The sequence below is a fragment of the Pleurodeles waltl genome, chromosome 4_1 (assembly GCF_031143425.1).
Source record: "Pleurodeles waltl isolate 20211129_DDA chromosome 4_1, aPleWal1.hap1.20221129, whole genome shotgun sequence".
Classification (NCBI taxonomy): domain Eukaryota; kingdom Metazoa; phylum Chordata; class Amphibia; order Caudata; family Salamandridae; genus Pleurodeles; species Pleurodeles waltl.
Window position 1 is genome coordinate 37,803,480 of NC_090442.1, and position 12,724 is coordinate 37,816,203.

The 12,724-nt window shown below is 39.0% G+C and overlaps 7 non-coding genes across 7 annotated transcripts; all 7 read right to left on the reverse strand.

The window, feature by feature from the left end:
• Positions 1-1,448: 1,448 nt before the first annotated feature.
• TRNAR-UCG (transfer RNA arginine (anticodon UCG)) lies at positions 1,449-1,521 on the reverse strand. Its single transcript has one exon. It is a non-coding gene; the product is annotated as a tRNA-Arg (tRNA).
• A 1,751-nt stretch (positions 1,522-3,272) lies between these two features.
• TRNAR-UCG (transfer RNA arginine (anticodon UCG)) lies at positions 3,273-3,345 on the reverse strand. The gene has a single exon. It is a non-coding gene; the product is annotated as a tRNA-Arg (tRNA).
• A 1,751-nt stretch (positions 3,346-5,096) lies between these two features.
• Positions 5,097-5,169, reverse strand: TRNAR-UCG (transfer RNA arginine (anticodon UCG)). The gene has a single exon. It is a non-coding gene; the product is annotated as a tRNA-Arg (tRNA).
• A 1,759-nt stretch (positions 5,170-6,928) lies between these two features.
• TRNAR-UCG (transfer RNA arginine (anticodon UCG)) lies at positions 6,929-7,001 on the reverse strand. Its single transcript has one exon. It is a non-coding gene; the product is annotated as a tRNA-Arg (tRNA).
• A 1,751-nt stretch (positions 7,002-8,752) lies between these two features.
• TRNAR-UCU (transfer RNA arginine (anticodon UCU)) lies at positions 8,753-8,825 on the reverse strand. The gene has a single exon. It is a non-coding gene; the product is annotated as a tRNA-Arg (tRNA).
• Positions 8,826-10,576: 1,751 nt separating this feature from the next.
• Positions 10,577-10,649, reverse strand: TRNAR-UCG (transfer RNA arginine (anticodon UCG)). Its single transcript has one exon. It is a non-coding gene; the product is annotated as a tRNA-Arg (tRNA).
• A 1,751-nt stretch (positions 10,650-12,400) lies between these two features.
• TRNAR-UCG (transfer RNA arginine (anticodon UCG)) lies at positions 12,401-12,473 on the reverse strand. The gene has a single exon. It is a non-coding gene; the product is annotated as a tRNA-Arg (tRNA).
• Positions 12,474-12,724: the final 251 nt, after the last annotated feature.

Consider the following 12,724-nt stretch of genomic DNA (forward strand, 5'->3'; position numbering starts at 1 on the left):
GCTAATTTGCTCCCTGAATTAGCTTATACAAGTGACATGAACAGGGCCTTGACCTAAGCACGTACCTGAAAGCCTGTCACCACCTCTAGAAATAAAATTCACAGCAGCTCAAAACATTCATTTTGAAAGAGAATATTTCAAGTGAGTCCAAGTTTAATTTCAATAAAGAAAGTTGTATAAAATGACACGCTGCACATTTGGGTAACCAGCATGACTCTTTTCAGTGAAGAAGTGGAATCGTTCTGTTGCAATATACTATCACCCTGGCAAGCTGCTACGAGGAAGAGTAAACAATATGATTAGGTTTCAGCAAAAATGTATTAGTTCAGGGTGTGCACCTCCGATAGACTTAAACTTACACACCCTGGTCTGTGAGAGTAGTGCCCTATCCATTGCGGCATTGAGGGTAATCTGCAAGACAGAGTTCCAAAATCATCCTTTCATCTCAGTTCATGGCCACATACAGTATTTCTGCAGTCATTCGTTTCACTTTTCTGTCTTTAATTAAACTGACCATTTTAAACCTCCGGCACACACCACTTCAATCTTACAGTTTTTGTGCTATCATATGACCTTGGAACTTTTGGCAAGTGGACAGAAGCAGTCAGAGAACCACATCACAATACATACTCCTCTGTCTGATACCTTTCACAACAAACTGCTCTTGGAAAAAGACGTTAACCGGTCCTTGCTCTCAGACAGACACAGAAAGCCTATCACCACCTCTACGAACATATTTCAATCAAACCAATATATATCATTCAATAATTATGCCTCTGTATCAATATAACTACATCTCGAGACAGAAAGGAATTTAAAAAACAATCTGCCCATTTGAATAACCAGCAGAGTTTTAAGGACGTACAAATTGGAATGTGACAATTTCAGAGTTCCTCATTCATAAGAAGTCTGTGAGATAGTATATCAGAAAGATCTCAAGTTTATAGCAAAAATGGTTGTAAGGGTGATTTATACCACACAATCGCAACTAGGTGCCTCAATCTGCAAGAGACCAGTCCTTGACAGATTACACAACTGGGGCAACAGCAAAGGCAGCAATTGTGTCAATCCTTTATGATTCTTCTCTAGTACTATACTTTTTCTGAGGGACAATTTGCATTATTCCTGGAGAAAATCATAGAGCTTCTACCCATGCATAGTTTCTGCTTTCTGCACGCACACACTCCCTGCACTGAGTCTACCCACAGTTCTGTTCTGAATGATTGTGCCATGACATATTGTTGTATACGTATTGCATATCCGTGGCATTTATGAAGAGGTACTTTGGTATGGCAGAAAGACAGAAAAGTAGCAATGCTGAAGGTATAACATGACTGATTGTGCAGTTTGCATTGGGCTTTCTTAATGAGTGAGAGTGAAATGATTATTGTAAGAGTGTATTTCCAGTTTGTATGTAAATATAAGTTGGGTGCTGTGACAAAAAGACTCAACCATGAAGGGACTCGAACCCTCAATCTTCTGATCCGAAGTCAGACGCCTTATCCATTAGGCCACATGGTCACTGACTGCAATAAGTTTGGGTGTTTAGGGTTAGGTGGTATGAATGGATGTGGAACATATCAATTACAGGTGCGCAGGACAGGATCCCATACCGTTCTTCATCTTCTTTCCATCAAAGGAGTTTTTTCAAACAATATCTAGATAATTTCCAAAGTTTCATATCTTATGATGTGCTTTTTTGCCGTTAATCCTCCTTCTTCTTTTATTGAATACTCTGTTTTATGCTGCAATGGTATTTTTGGATTATTTGAAAAGAGAATGAAACTGCTTTGACAGTAGTTCAGACTTCCCATTTATTGACTTGCTAATTTGCTCCCTGAATTAGCTTATACAAGTGACATGAACAGGGCCTTGACCTAAGCACGTACCTGAAAGGCTGTCACCACCTCTAGAAATAAAATTCACAGCAGCTCAAAACATTCATTTTGAAAGAGAATATTTCAAGTGAGTCCAAGTTTAATTTCAATAAAGAAAGTTGTATAAAATGACACGCTGCACATTTGGGTAACCAGCATGACTCTTTTCAGTGAAGAAGTGGAATCGTTCTGTTGCAATATACTATCACCCTGGCAAGCTGCTACGAGGAAGAGTAAACAATATGATTAGGTTTCAGCAAAAATGTATTAGTTCAGGGTGTGCACCTCCGATAGACTTAAACTTACACACCCTGGTCTGTGAGAGTAGTGCCCTATCCATTGCGGCATTGAGGGTAATCTGCAAGACAGAGTTCCAAAATCATCCTTTCATCTCAGTTCATGGCCACATACAGTATTTCTGCAGTCATTCGTTTCACTTTTCTGTCTTTAATTAAACTGACCATTTTAAACCTCCGGCACACACCACTTCAATCTTACAGTTTTTGTGCTATCATATGACCTTGGAACTTTTGGCAAGTGGACAGAAGCAGTCAGAGAACCACATCACAATACATACTCCTCTGTCTGATACCTTTCACAACAAACTGCTCTTGGAAAAAGACGTTAACCGGTCCTTGCTCTCAGACAGACACAGAAAGCCTATCACCACCTCTACGAACATATTTCAATCAAACCAATATATATCATTCAATAATTATGCCTCTGTATCAATATAACTACATCTCGAGACAGAAAGGAATTTAAAAAACAATCTGCCCATTTGAATAACCAGCAGAGTTTTAAGGACGTACAAATTGGAATGTGACAATTTCAGAGTTCCTCATTCATAAGAAGTCTGTGAGATAGTATATCAGAAAGATCTCAAGTTTATAGCAAAAATGGTTGTAAGGGTGATTTATACCACACAATCGCAACTAGGTGCCTCAATCTGCAAGAGACCAGTCCTTGACAGATTACACAACTGGGGCAACAGCAAAGGCAGCAATTGTGTCAATCCTTTATGATTCTTCTCTAGTACTATACTTTTTCTGAGGGACAATTTGCATTATTCCTGGAGAAAATCATAGAGCTTCTACCCATGCATAGTTTCTGCTTTCTGCACGCACACACTCCCTGCACTGAGTCTACCCACAGTTCTGTTCTGAATGATTGTGCCATGACATATTGTTGTATACGTATTGCATATCCGTGGCATTTATGAAGAGGTACTTTGGTATGGCAGAAAGACAGAAAAGTAGCAATGCTGAAGGTATAACATGACTGATTGTGCAGTTTGCATTGGGCTTTCTTAATGAGTGAGAGTGAAATGATTATTGTAAGAGTGTATTTCCAGTTTATATGTAAATATAAGTTGGGTGCTGTGACAAAAAGACTCAACCATGAAGGGACTCGAACCCTCAATTTTCTGATCCGAAGTCAGACGCCTTATCCATTAGGCCACATGGTCACTGACTGCAATATGTTTGCGTGTTTAGTGTTAGGTGGTATGAATGGATGTGGAACATATCAATTACAGGTGCGCAGGACAGGATCCCATACCGTTCTTCATCTTCTTTCCATCAAAGGAGTTTTTTCAAACAATATCTAGATAATTTCCAAAGTTTCATATCTTATGATGTGCTTTTTTGCCGTTAATCCTCCTTCTTCTTTTATTGAATACTCTGTTTTATGCTGCAATGGTATTTTTGGATTATTTGAAAAGAGAATGAAACTGCTTTGACAGTAGTTCAGACTTCCCATTTCTTGACTTGCTAATTTGCTCCCTGAATTAACTTATACAAGTGACATGAACAGGGCCTTGACCTAAGCACGTACCTGAAAGCCTGTCACCACCTCTAGAAATAAAATTCACAGCAGCTCAAAACATTCATTTTGAAAGAGAATATTTCAAGTGAGTCCAAGTTTAATTACAATAAAGAAAGTTGTATAAAATGACACGCTGCACATTTGGGTAACCAGCATGACTCTTTTCAGTGAAGAAGTGGAATGGTTCTGTTGCAATATACTATCACCCTGGGAAGCTGCTACGAGGAAGAGTAAACAATATGATTAGGTTTCAGCAAAAATGTATTAGTTCAGGGTGTGCACCTCCGATAGACTTAAACTTACACACCCTGGTCTGTGAGAGTAGTGCCCTATCCATTGCGGCATTGAGGGTAATCTGCAAGACAGAGTTCCAAAATCATCCTTTCATCTCAGTTCATGGCCACATACAGTATTTCTGCAGTCATTCGTTTCACTTTTCTGTCTTTAATTAAACTGACCATTTTAAACCTCCGGCACACACCACTTCAATCTTACAGTTTTTGTGCTATCATATGACCTTGGAACTTTTGGCAAGTGGACAGAAGCAGTCAGAGAACCACATCACAATACATACTCCTCTGTCTGATACCTTTCACAACAAACTGCTCTTGGAAAAAGACGTTAACCGGTCCTTGCTCTCAGACAGACACAGAAAGCCTATCACCACCTCTACGAACATATTTCAATCAAACCAATATATATCATTCAATAATTATGCCTCTGTATCAATATAACTACATCTCGAGACAGAAAGGAATTTAAAAAACAATCTGCCCATTTGAATAACCAGCAGAGTTTTAAGGACGTACAAATTGGAATGTGACAATTTCAGAGTTCCTCATTCATAAGAAGTCTGTGAGATAGTATATCAGAAAGATCTCAAGTTTATAGCAAAAATGGTTGTAAGGGTGATTTATACCACACAATCGCAACTAGGTGCCTCAATCTGCAAGAGACCAGTCCTTGACAGATTACACAACTGGGGCAACAGCAAAGGCAGCAATTGTGTCAATCCTTTATGATTCTTCTCTAGTACTATACTTTTTCTGAGGGACAATTTGCATTATTCCTGGAGAAAATCATAGAGCTTCTACCCATGCATAGTTTCTGCTTTCTGCACGCACACACTCCCTGCACTGAGTCTACCCACAGTTCTGTTCTGAATGATTGTGCCATGACATATTGTTGTATACGTATTGCATATCCGTGGCATTTATGAAGAGGTACTTTGGTATGGCAGAAAGACAGAAAAGTAGCAATGCTGAAGGTATAACATGACTGATTGTGCAGTTTGCATTGGGCTTTCTTAATGAGTGAGAGTGAAATGATTATTGTAAGAGTGTATTTCCAGTTTGTATGTAAATATAAGTTGGGTGCTGTGACAAAAAGACTCAACCATGAAGGGACTCGAACCCTCAATCTTCTGATCCGAAGTCAGACGCCTTATCCATTAGGCCACATGGTCACTGACTGCAATAAGTTTGGGTGTTTAGGGTTAGGTGGTATGAATGGATGTGGAACATATCAATTACAGGTGCGCAGGACAGGATCCCATACCGTTCTTCATCTTCTTTCCATCAAAGGAGTTTTTTCAAACAATATCTAGATAATTTCCAAAGTTTCATATCTTATGATGTGCTTTTTTGCCGTTAATCCTCCTTCTTCTTTTATTGAATACTCTGTTTTATGCTGCAATGGTATTTTTGGATTATTTGAAAAGAGAATGAAACTGCTTTGACAGTAGTTCAGACTTTCAGACTTCCCATTTATTGACTTGCTAATTTGCTCCCTGAATTAGCTTATACAAGTGACATGAACAGGGCCTTGACCTAAGCACGTACCTGAAAGGCTGTCACCACCTCTAGAAATAAAATTCACAGCAGCTCAAAACATTCATTTTGAAAGAGAATATTTCAAGTGAGTCCAAGTTTAATTTCAATAAAGAAAGTTGTATAAAATGACACGCTGCACATTTGGGTAACCAGCATGACTCTTTTCAGTGAAGAAGTGGAATCGTTCTGTTGCAATATACTATCACCCTGGCAAGCTGCTACGAGGAAGAGTAAACAATATGATTAGGTTTCAGCAAAAATGTATTAGTTCAGGGTGTGCACCTCCGATAGACTTAAACTTACACACCCTGGTCTGTGAGAGTAGTGCCCTATCCATTGCGGCATTGAGGGTAATCTGCAAGACAGAGTTCCAAAATCATCCTTTCATCTCAGTTCATGGCCACATACAGTATTTCTGCAGTCATTCGTTTCACTTTTCTGTCTTTAATTAAACTGACCATTTTAAACCTCCGGCACACACCACTTCAATCTTACAGTTTTTGTGCTATCATATGACCTTGGAACTTTTGGCAAGTGGACAGAAGCAGTCAGAGAACCACATCACAATACATACTCCTCTGTCTGATACCTTTCACAACAAACTGCTCTTGGAAAAAGACGTTAACCGGTCCTTGCTCTCAGACAGACACAGAAAGCCTATCACCACCTCTACGAACATATTTCAATCAAACCAATATATATCATTCAATAATTATGCCTCTGTATCAATATAACTACATCTCGAGACAGAAAGGAATTTAAAAAACAATCTGCCCATTTGAATAACCAGCAGAGTTTTAAGGACGTACAAATTGGAATGTGACAATTTCAGAGTTCCTCATTCATAAGAAGTCTGTGAGATAGTATATCAGAAAGATCTCAAGTTTATAGCAAAAATGGTTGTAAGGGTGATTTATACCACACAATCGCAACTAGGTGCCTCAATCTGCAAGAGACCAGTCCTTGACAGATTACACAACTGGGGCAACAGCAAAGGCAGCAATTGTGTCAATCCTTTATGATTCTTCTCTAGTACTATACTTTTTCTGAGGGACAATTTGCATTATTCCTGGAGAAAATCATAGAGCTTCTACCCATGCATAGTTTCTGCTTTCTGCACGCACACACTCCCTGCACTGAGTCTACCCACAGTTCTGTTCTGAATGATTGTGCCATGACATATTGTTGTATACGTATTGCATATCCGTGGCATTTATGAAGAGGTACTTTGGTATGGCAGAAAGACAGAAAAGTAGCAATGCTGAAGGTATAACATGACTGATTGTGCAGTTTGCATTGGGCTTTCTTAATGAGTGAGAGTGAAATGATTATTGTAAGAGTGTATTTCCAGTTTATATGTAAATATAAGTTGGGTGCTGTGACAAAAAGACTCAACCATGAAGGGACTCGAACCCTCAATTTTCTGATCCGAAGTCAGACGCCTTATCCATTAGGCCACATGGTCACTGACTGCAATATGTTTGCGTGTTTAGTGTTAGGTGGTATGAATGGATGTGGAACATATCAATTACAGGTGCGCAGGACAGGATCCCATACCGTTCTTCATCTTCTTTCCATCAAAGGAGTTTTTTCAAACAATATCTAGATAATTTCCAAAGTTTCATATCTTATGATGTGCTTTTTTGCCGTTAATCCTCCTTCTTCTTTTATTGAATACTCTGTTTTATGCTGCAATGGTATTTTTGGATTATTTGAAAAGAGAATGAAACTGCTTTGACAGTAGTTCAGACTTCCCATTTCTTGACTTGCTAATTTGCTCCCTGAATTAACTTATACAAGTGACATGAACAGGGCCTTGACCTAAGCACGTACCTGAAAGCCTGTCACCACCTCTAGAAATAAAATTCACAGCAGCTCAAAACATTCATTTTGAAAGAGAATATTTCAAGTGAGTCCAAGTTTAATTACAATAAAGAAAGTTGTATAAAATGACACGCTGCACATTTGGGTAACCAGCATGACTCTTTTCAGTGAAGAAGTGGAATGGTTCTGTTGCAATATACTATCACCCTGGGAAGCTGCTACGAGGAAGAGTAAACAATATGATTAGGTTTCAGCAAAAATGTATTAGTTCAGGGTGTGCACCTCCGATAGACTTAAACTTACACACCCTGGTCTGTGAGAGTAGTGCCCTATCCATTGCGGCATTGAGGGTAATCTGCAAGACAGAGTTCCAAAATCATCCTTTCATCTCAGTTCATGGCCACATACAGTATTTCTGCAGTCATTCGTTTCACTTTTCTGTCTTTAATTAAACTGACCATTTTAAACCTCCGGCACACACCACTTCAATCTTACAGTTTTTGTGCTATCATAGGACCTTGGAACTTTTGGCAAGTGGACAGAAGCAGTCAGAGAACCACATCACAATACATACTCCTTTGTCTGATACCTTTCACAACAAACTGCTCTTGGAAAAAGACGTTAACCTGTCCTTGCTCTCAGACAGACACAGAAAGCCTGTCACCACCTCTACGAACATATTTCAATCAAACCAATATATATCATTCAATAATTATGCCTCTGTATCAATATAACTACATCTCGAGACAGAAAGGAATTTAAAAAACAATCTGCCCATTTGAATAACCAGCAGAGTTTTAAGGACGTACAAATTGGAATGTGACAATTTCAGAGTTCCTCATTCATAAGAAGTCTGTGAGATAGTATATCAGAAAGATCTCAAGTTTATAGCAAAAATGGTTGTAAGGGTGATTTATACCACACAATCGCAACTAGGTGCCTCAATCTGCAAGAGACCAGTCCTTGACAGATTACACAACATGGGCAACAGCAAAGGCAGCAATTGTGTCAATCCTTTATGATTCTTCTCTAGTACTATACTTTTTCTGAGGGACAATTTGCATTATTCCTGGAGAAAATCATAGAGCTTCTACCCATGCATAGTTTCTGCTTTCTGCACGCACACACTCCCTGCAATGAATCTACCCACAGTTCTGTTCAGAATGATTGCGCCATGTCATATTGTTGTATACGTATTGCATATCCGTGGCATTTATGAAGAGGTACTTTGGTATGGCAGAAAGACAGAAAAGTAGCAATGCTGAAGGCATAACGTGACTGATTGTGCAGTTTGCATTGGGCTTTCTTAATGAGTGAGAGTGAAAGGAGTATTGTAAGAGTGTGTTTCCAGTTTGTATGTAAAGATAAGTTGGGTGCAGTGAGAAAAAGACTCAACCATGAAGGGACTCGAACCCTCAATCTTCTGATCAGAAGTCAGACACCTTATCCATTAGGCCACATGGTCACTGACTGCAATATGTTTGGGTGTTTAGGGTTAGGTGGTATGAATGGATGTGGAACATATCAATTACAGGTGCGCAGGACAGGATCCCATACCGTTCTTCATCTTCTTTCCATCAAAGGAGTTTTTTCAAACAATATCTAGATAATTTCCAAAGTTTCATATCTTATGCTGTGCTTTTTTGCCGTTAATCCTCCTTCTTCTTTTATTGAATACTCTGTTTTATGCTGCAATGGTATTTTTGGATTATTTGAAAAGAGAATGAAACTGCTTTGACAGTAGTTCAGACTTCCCATTTATTGACTTGCTAATTTGCTCCCTGAATTAGCTCATACAAGTGACATGAACAGGGCCTTGACCTAAGCACGTACCTGAAAGCCTGTCACCACCTCTAGAAATAAAATTCACAGCAGCTCAAAACATTCATTTTGAAAGAGAATATTTCAAGTGAGTCCAAGTTTAATTTCAATAAAGAAAGTTGTATAAAATGACACGCTGCACATTTGGGTAACCAGCATGACTCTTTTCAGTGAAGAAGTGGAATGGTTCTGTTGCAATATACTATCACCCTGGGAAGCTGCTACGAGGAAGAGTAAACAATATGATTAGGTTTCAGCAAAAATGTATTAGTTCAGGGTGTGCACCTCTGATAGACTTAAACTTACACACCCTGGTCTGTGAGAGTAGTGCCCTATCCATTGCGGCATTGAGGGTAATCTGCAAGACAGAGTTCCAAAATCATCCTTTCATCTCAGTTCATGGCCACATACAGTATTTCTGCAGTCATTCGTTTCACTTTTCTGTCTTTAATTAAACTGACCATTTTAAACCTCCGGCACACACCACTTCAATCTTACAGTTTTTGTGCTATCATATGACCTTGGAACTTTTGGCAAGTGGACAGAAGCAGTCAGAGAACCACATCACAATACATACTCCTCTGTCTGATACCTTTCACAACAAACTGCTCTTGGAAAAAGACGTTAACCGGTCCTTGCTCTCAGACAGACACAGAAAGCCTATCACCACCTCTACGAACATATTTCAATCAAACCAATATATATCATTCAATAATTATGCCTCTGTATCAATATAACTACATCTCGAGACAGAAAGGAATTTAAAAAACAATCTGCCCATTTGAATAACCAGCAGAGTTTTAAGGACGTACAAATTGGAATGTGACAATTTCAGAGTTCCTCATTCATAAGAAGTCTGTGAGATAGTATATCAGAAAGATCTCAAGTTTATAGCAAAAATGGTTGTAAGGGTGATTTATACCACACAATCGCAACTAGGTGCCTCAATCTGCAAGAGACCAGTCCTTGACAGATTACACAACTGGGGCAACAGCAAAGGCAGCAATTGTGTCAATCCTTTATGATTCTTCTCTAGTACTATACTTTTTCTGAGGGACAATTTGCATTATTCCTGGAGAAAATCATAGAGCTTCTACCCATGCATAGTTTCTGCTTTCTGCACGCACACACTCCCTGCACTGAGTCTACCCACAGTTCTGTTCTGAATGATTGTGCCATGACATATTGTTGTATACGTATTGCATATCCGTGGCATTTATGAAGAGGTACTTTGGTATGGCAGAAAGACAGAAAAGTAGCAATGCTGAAGGTATAACATGACTGATTGTGCAGTTTGCATTGGGCTTTCTTAATGAGTGAGAGTGAAATGATTATTGTAAGAGTGTATTTCCAGTTTGTATGTAAATATAAGTTGGGTGCTGTGACAAAAAGACTCAACCATGAAGGGACTCGAACCCTCAATCTTCTGATCCGAAGTCAGACGCCTTATCCATTAGGCCACATGGTCACTGACTGCAATAAGTTTGGGTGTTTAGGGTTAGGTGGTATGAATGGATGTGGAACATATCAATTACAGGTGCGCAGGACAGGATCCCATACCGTTCTTCATCTTCTTTCCATCAAAGGAGTTTTTTCAAACAATATCTAGATAATTTCCAAAGTTTCATATCTTATGATGTGCTTTTTTGCCGTTAATCCTCCTTCTTCTTTTATTGAATACTCTGTTTTATGCTGCAATGGTATTTTTGGATTATTTGAAAAGAGAATGAAACTGCTTTGACAGTAGTTCAGACTTCCCATTTATTGACTTGCTAATTTGCTCCCTGAATTAGCTTATACAAGTGACATGAACAGGGCCTTGACCTAAGCACGTACCTGAAAGGCTGTCACCACCTCTAGAAATAAAATTCACAGCAGCTCAAAACATTCATTTTGAAAGAGAATATTTCAAGTGAGTCCAAGTTTAATTTCAATAAAGAAAGTTGTATAAAATGACACGCTGCACATTTGGGTAACCAGCATGACTCTTTTCAGTGAAGAAGTGGAATCGTTCTGTTGCAATATACTATCACCCTGGCAAGCTGCTACGAGGAAGAGTAAACAATATGATTAGGTTTCAGCAAAAATGTATTAGTTCAGGGTGTGCACCTCCGATAGACTTAAACTTACACACCCTGGTCTGTGAGAGTAGTGCCCTATCCATTGCGGCATTGAGGGTAATCTGCAAGACAGAGTTCCAAAATCATCCTTTCATCTCAGTTCATGGCCACATACAGTATTTCTGCAGTCATTCGTTTCACTTTTCTGTCTTTAATTAAACTGACCATTTTAAACCTCCGGCACACACCACTTCAATCTTACAGTTTTTGTGCTATCATATGACCTTGGAACTTTTGGCAAGTGGACAGAAGCAGTCAGAGAACCACATCACAATACATACTCCTCTGTCTGATACCTTTCACAACAAACTGCTCTTGGAAAAAGACGTTAACCGGTCCTTGCTCTCAGACAGACACAGAAAGCCTATCACCACCTCTACGAACATATTTCAATCAAACCAATATATATCATTCAATAATTATGCCTCTGTATCAATATAACTACATCTCGAGACAGAAAGGAATTTAAAAAACAATCTGCCCATTTGAATAACCAGCAGAGTTTTAAGGACGTACAAATTGGAATGTGACAATTTCAGAGTTCCTCATTCATAAGAAGTCTGTGAGATAGTATATCAGAAAGATCTCAAGTTTATAGCAAAAATGGTTGTAAGGGTGATTTATACCACACAATCGCAACTAGGTGCCTCAATCTGCAAGAGACCAGTCCTTGACAGATTACACAACTGGGGCAACAGCAAAGGCAGCAATTGTGTCAATCCTTTATGATTCTTCTCTAGTACTATACTTTTTCTGAGGGACAATTTGCATTATTCCTGGAGAAAATCATAGAGCTTCTACCCATGCATAGTTTCTGCTTTCTGCACGCACACACTCCCTGCACTGAGTCTACCCACAGTTCTGTTCTGAATGATTGTGCCATGACATATTGTTGTATACGTATTGCATATCCGTGGCATTTATGAAGAGGTACTTTGGTATGGCAGAAAGACAGAAAAGTAGCAATGCTGAAGGTATAACATGACTGATTGTGCAGTTTGCATTGGGCTTTCTTAATGAGTGAGAGTGAAATGATTATTGTAAGAGTGTATTTCCAGTTTATATGTAAATATAAGTTGGGTGCTGTGACAAAAAGACTCAACCATGAAGGGACTCGAACCCTCAATTTTCTGATCCGAAGTCAGACGCCTTATCCATTAGGCCACATGGTCACTGACTGCAATATGTTTGCGTGTTTAGTGTTAGGTGGTATGAATGGATGTGGAACATATCAATTACAGGTGCGCAGGACAGGATCCCATACCGTTCTTCATCTTCTTTCCATCAAAGGAGTTTTTTCAAACAATATCTAGATAATTTCCAAAGTTTCATATCTTATGATGTGCTTTTTTGCCGTTAATCCTCCTTCTTCTTTTATTGAATACTCTGTTTTATGCTGCAATGGTATTTTTGGATTATTTGA